General features: G+C 39.7%; 1 long non-coding RNA gene across 1 annotated transcript; it reads right to left on the bottom strand.

The window, feature by feature from the left end:
• Positions 1 to 470: 470 nt before the first annotated feature.
• Positions 471 to 5,295, bottom strand: LOC309544617. Its single transcript, XR_014224860.1, has 3 exons — positions 5,095 to 5,295; positions 914 to 1,173; positions 471 to 617 (listed from the first exon to the last, which is right to left on the bottom strand). It is a non-coding gene; the product is annotated as an uncharacterized lncRNA (long non-coding RNA).
• Between the last annotated feature and the right edge of the window lie 1,202 nt (positions 5,296 to 6,497).

Genomic DNA, 6,497 nt, shown 5'->3' on the forward strand with positions numbered 1-6,497 from the left:
AGCATGGCAGCTTACGATCAGAGGATAAACTTGCATGTGCCATCAAAAGTACATGCCAGTTTATCCTAATACTAGAGACATTGTATGAGCACAACTGTAGATACGAGACCAGATCGGACCAAAAATATCTCACCCTATAGGATGTTACCTAAGACTGGTCTGCAAAAAAAAAAAAATTTCAATTTCCCCCACGTCTGTGTTATTAGAGAGGATAACTTCATCATACATTTCTCACCTAAATGCCATACAAGTTTTCTCAGCATGTATAGGGATCATATACACCAAAGCACAAAATGCTGTGGCCTCAAAAGTGGATATACTCTATGAATTCTGTCAAGACCAAACATGTATGTTTAGGAAATGTATATTGTACAACATATTATTTAACCTGAACTAATGTAGGAAGATTTTAACGTGCATAGAAAGTTTTATTAAATATATAATATGCATTCTTCAAATATTACCTCTCCAGAAGTTGCATGGTTTTTGTGGTCAGACAATTGTGGAAATATTGTCATATATCCATGAACCACGTTTAATTTTTCAGTACTTTGCATAAGCGCCTTGCGAAATTTCTTTGATGCCGTTTTTTTCCTTCTCTCTGTATAACTTTTAATCTGAAAAATGCATTATTAAAATATTATCAATTACAATAGGTGGAACACATTTTTAAGGTAATACAATTTAAATGTACAGATGAGTGAATGTTTATAAAGCTTAAAGGCGCTGGCTTACCAAAGTGTTATAATGCCCAAAATTAGTGGCAGGCATTAAATAAAAATAAAAAAAGGCACCCCTCTGACAGTGGACGCATGCACTCATTATGGCAGAATGATTAACATTTACGGATGTTGCAACAGACAGAAATCATGAAAGTATCTACATTCATAATAAGATGAATTCAGAAACCTACCATATTGTCCCAGTTATAAGCTTGGATTTTTACAGCCCCATGCAATAATGGGCGATTGAAAGCAGCACCAGGAGTAGAGATCACTTGGGGCCTCCTTGATATGGCTGGCGTGGAGCTCATTCTTTATCTTCACAGGCCGATTGTGCCGTTAAAGTGTGGGAGCCTGCGAGGATGCTGTGAAAAGGTAGTGGGACCTACGAGGATGGGGTTGAGAGTTTGGGGAGAATTTGATAATGCTGTAGATAAGGGGAGTCCCCAACCTTGTGTGGGAAGATGAAGGCAAATATGAATGGGTGGGGAAAAAAAACAGGTAAGTTCTTCACCGATTGCCTTCTGTGATGGCCCATTTACAGTTCTTCTTCACATTCATGGGGCCCTTCCTAAAGTGTATCATGAATCAAAAAGTTAAATGTAAAATGAATATTTTCTTTAAAATTATCCTAAATGTAAGTGAGCGGATTATAAAAAGGAACAAAAATGCACAAGCTATTTGAAAGTTAACATTTACATATTTTGGCTTAAATAAATCATGTATAATAAACTTTGAAATAAATAAAAATGTATTTATTTAAAGAAATACATTTCTTTAATCAAACATAAAAAAAATATATATTATGTTATTATATATATATATATATATATATATATATATATATATATATATATATATATATATATATATATATATATATACAGTGGGTACGGAAAGTATTCAGACCCCCTTACATTTTTCACTCTTTGTTATATTGCAGCCATTTGCTAAAATCATTTAAGTTCATTCTTCTTCCTCATGAATGTACACATAGCACCCCATACTGACAGAAAAACACAGAATTGTTGACATTGTTGCAGATTTATTAAAAAAGAAAAACTGAAATATCACATGGTCCTAAGTATTCAGACCCTTTGCTGTGACACTCATATATTTAACTCAGGTGCTTTCCATTTCTTCTGATCATCCTTGAGATGGTTCTACACCTTCATTTGAGTCCAGCTGTGTTTGATTATACTGATTGGACTTGATTAGGAAAGCCACACACCTGTCTATATAAGACCTTCCAGATCACAATGCATGTCAGAGCAAATGAGAATCATGAGGTCAAAGGAACTGCCTGAAGAGCTCAGAGACAGAATTGTGGCAAGGCACAGATCTGGCCAAGGTTACAAAAAGATTTCTGCTGCACTTAAGGTTCCTAAGAGCACAGTGGCCTCCATAATCCTCAAATGGAAGACGTTTGGGACGACTAGAACCCTTCCTAGAGCTGGCAGTCCGGCCAAACTGAGCTATCGGGGGAGAAGAGCCTTGGTGAGAGAGGTAAAGAAGAACCCAAAGATCACTGTGGCTGAGCTCCAGAGATGCAGTCAGGAGATGGGAGAAAGTTGTAGAAAGTCAACCATCACTGCAGCCCTCCACTAGTCGGGGCTTTATGGCAGAGTGGCTCGACGGAAGCCTCTCCTCAGTGTAAGACACATGAAAGCCCGCATAGAGTTTGCTAAAAAACACCTGAAGGACTCCAAGATGGTGAGAAATAAGATTCTCTGGTCTGATGAGACCAAAATAGAACTTTTTGGCCTTAATTCTAAGCGGTATGTGTGGAGAAAACCAGGCACTGCTCATCACCTGTCCAATACAGTCCCAACAGTGAAGCATGGTGGTGGCAGCATCATGCTGTGGGGGTGTTTTTCAGCTGCAGGGACAGGACGACTGGTTGCAATCGAGGGAAAGATGAATGCGGCCAAGTACAGGGATATCCTGGACAAAAACCTTCTCCAGAGTGCTCTGGACCTCAGACCGGGCCGAAGGTTTACCTTCCAACAAGACAATGACCCTAAGCACACAGCTAAAATAACAAAGGAGTGGCTTCACAACAACTCCGTGACTGTTCTTGAATGGCCCAGCCAGAGCCCTGACTTAAACCCAATTGAGCATCTCTGGAGAGACCTAAAAATGGCTGTCCACCAACGTTTACCATCCAACCTGACAGAACTGGAGAGGATCTGCAAGGAGGAATGGCAGAGGATCCCCAAATCCAGGTGTGAAAGACTTGTTGCATCTTTCCCAAAAAGACTCCTGGCTGTATTAGATCAAAAGGGGGCTTCTACTAAATACTGAGCAAAGGGTCTGAATACTTAGGACCATGTGATATTTCAGTTTTTCTTTTTTAATAAATCTGCAACAATGTGAACAATTCTGTGTTTTTCTGTCAGTATGGGGTGCTATGTGTACATTCATGAGGAAGAAGAATGAACTTAAATGATTTTAGCAAATGGCTGCAATGTAACAAAGAGTGAAACATTTAAGGGGGTCTGAATACTTTCCGTACCCACTGTATATACACACACACACACATATACATACATATATACATACATTATATATATATATATATATATATACACACAGTGCCTTGCGAAAGTATTCGGCCCCCTTGAACTTTGCGACCTTTTGCCACATTTAAGGCTTCAAACATAAATATATAAAACTGTAATTTTTTGTGAAGAATCAACAACAAGTGGGACACAATCATGAAGTGGAACGAAATTTATTGGATATTTCAGACTTTTTTAACAAATAAAAAACTGAAAAATTGGGCGTGCAAAATTATTCAGCCCCCTTAAGTTAATACTTTGTAGCACCACCTTTTGCTGCGATTACAGCTGTAAGTCGCTTGGGGTATGTCTCTATCAGTTTTGCACATCGAGAGACTGAAATTTTTGCCCATTCCTCCTTGCAAAACAGCTCGACCTCAGTGAGGTTGGATGGAGAGCGTTTGTGAACAGCAGTTTTCAGTTCTTTCCACAGATTCTCAATTGGATTCAGGTCTGGACTTTGACTTGGGCATTCTAACACCTGGATATGTTTATTTGGGAACCATTCCATTGTAGATTTTGCTTTATGTTTTGGATCATTGTCTTGTTGGAAGACAAATCTCCGTCCCAGTCTCAGGCCTTTTGCAGACTCCATCAGGTTTTCTTCCAGAATGGTCCTGTATTTGGCTCCATCCATCTTCCCATCAATTTTAACCATCTTCCCTGTTCCTGCTGAAGAAAAGCAGGCCCAAACCATGATGCTGCCACCACCATGTTTGACAGTGGGGATGGTGTGTTCAGGGTGATGAGCTGTGTTGCTTTTACGCCAAACATCATAACGTTTTGCATTGTTGCCAAAAAGTTCGATTTTGGTTTCATCTGACCAGAGCATCTTCTTCCACATGTTTGGTGTCTCCCAGGTGGCTTGTGGCAAACTTTAAACGACACTTTTTATGGATATCTTTAAGAAATGGCTTTCTTCTTGCCACTGTTCCATAAAGGCCAGATTTGTGCAGTATACGACTGATTGTTGTCCTATGGACAGAGTCTCCCACCTCAGCTGTAGATCTCTGCAGTTCATCCAGAGTGATCATGGGCCTCTTGGCTGCATCTCTGATCAGTCTTCTCCTTGTATGAGCTGAAAGTTTAGAGGGATGGCCAGGTCTTCGTAGATTTTCAGTGGTCTGATACTCCTTCCATTTCAATATTATCGCTTGCACAGTGCTCCTTGGGATGTTTAAAGCTTGGGAAATCTTTTTGTATCCTAATCCGGCTTTAAACTTCTCCACAACAGTATCTTGGACCCGCCTGGTGTGTTCCTTGTTCTTCATGATGCTCTCTGCGCTTTATAAACGGACCTCTGAGACTATCACAGTGCAGGTGCATTTATACGGAGACTTGATAACACACAGGTGGATTCTATTTATCATCATTAGTCATTTAGGTCAACATTGGATCATTCAGAGATCCTCACTGAACTTCTGGAGAGAGTTTGCTGCACTGAAAGTAAAGGGGCTGAATAATTTTGCACGCCCACTTTTTCAGTTTTTTATTTAACAAAGTTTGAAATATCCAATAAATTTCGTTCCACTTCATGATTGTGTCCCACTTGTTGTTGATTCTTCACAAAAAATTACAGTTTTATATCTTTATGTTTGAAGCCTGAAATGTGGCAAAAGGTCGCAAAGTTCAAGGGGGCCAAATACTTTCGCAAGGCACTGTACATACATACATACACACATATATATATATACATACATATATACAATAAAAAAAAGTAGAATATTGGATTGGAAGACCTACATATTTTGGTATTTGAGCTTTGAACAAAAATACTACCAATTCTATAACAAATGTGTATGTCCAATTACCTCAAAGTCTGGATATTGTATTATGTGAGATATGTGAATTTTTGCTGGACAACCCATTTTTTTTGTATCCTGAATCAGACGTCTTCTTTTGACAAAGCTATGGTCTTCTCCCTTACAGTAAGACATGTCAAAAAGATAATGTTAAAACAATTGAGATGATTTCGAAAGAAAGTGATTATTACTTTGAATAATAATGTCCAGTTAATAGCTAGCGACTTTGAAGGCATTGTAAAGTCTCATTTTTTTTCGTATAAAAAATATAATTTTTGTAAGAACTTAACATAAAATTATTTTCTCTGAGTCCTCTCAGACGCAGCCCTTCCAAGTTTCATCACTATTGTAACGCTCCTGCGTTTTTAGTATAGGCTGGATTTGCAGCTGCAAAATCTCCACTCAGTAGTCATGTAGAGATGTGTTGAATACCAGATCCAACTCTCCAGGACTCATCACCGTGGGCCTGTCAGCTTCAACATACAGATATATACACACTCAATGAGATGTTCCTGGAGTGATAGGATGTATATGATAGGTATGAAGGTGATGTGCTGAAGGGACAGGTGTGAACAGTGACAAGGATGGTAATCACTTGATAGGTTTGTATAGGAGAGTTCAAGATGGTATTTAGGAATGCAGATAGGTTAGTATCGAGTATGCTAACAGGTGGTGAGGACAGCAGATGACAAATACAGGATAGACTAACCCAGTGCAAGGAAAGATAGTAGTAGACAGGAGAGCTAGCAATCTATGCAGCAGTGCAGATGATAGATGGTAGTAGGCTCAAGAGCTAGCAATCTATGTAACAGTGCAGTTGATAGGATAGTATGGATAGGTAGTAACAGTCCTTAATGTGCATAGGTACATAGTGCAATAAGGTTATGGAGGGTTCCCCTGCGGGGTACTTATCACTTGTAATGTTAGTAGTTTAGAGAGGTCCAGTAGATAAGGAATGATCCGGTAGCGAGATACAGGGATCAGTAGCGAGGTTCCGGTCTGCTCCAGGTAAAGGGAATAGCTGGAGGTTCCGATCGAGAGACAGGCTTGAAAGCATGTGGATAACAAGGCAGGTTGAACGAACAATGTGAGTGAGACCGCCGGCGGTTGAAATAGCCGCTCTGCGGCGCTCAGCAGTGACATCATCGTTCTTAAAGGTATATGCGTACCACCTGAAGAGAAAGGTGGGACGCATTACAGAGAAAGTGGTGATTAAGGGTACCGGAGGTACCAGAATCTTACAACTATTGGGTAATGGCGCCCTCTGCAGGAGCAGGCTAGGTAGTGAAACTTCATCAAAAAACTTTCACCAGACACACCTTTTGGGGGCTGTCCCTCCAGACATTACCCCTAGACACATTGAGCTTGAGCTTACTAATCAGTTTTGTAGCAAGCAGTACAGGAAGACAACC

Source organism: Pelophylax lessonae (genome assembly GCF_965119305.1).
Source record: "Pelophylax lessonae genome assembly, chromosome: 1".
Lineage (NCBI taxonomy): Eukaryota > Metazoa > Chordata > Amphibia > Anura > Ranidae > Pelophylax > Pelophylax lessonae.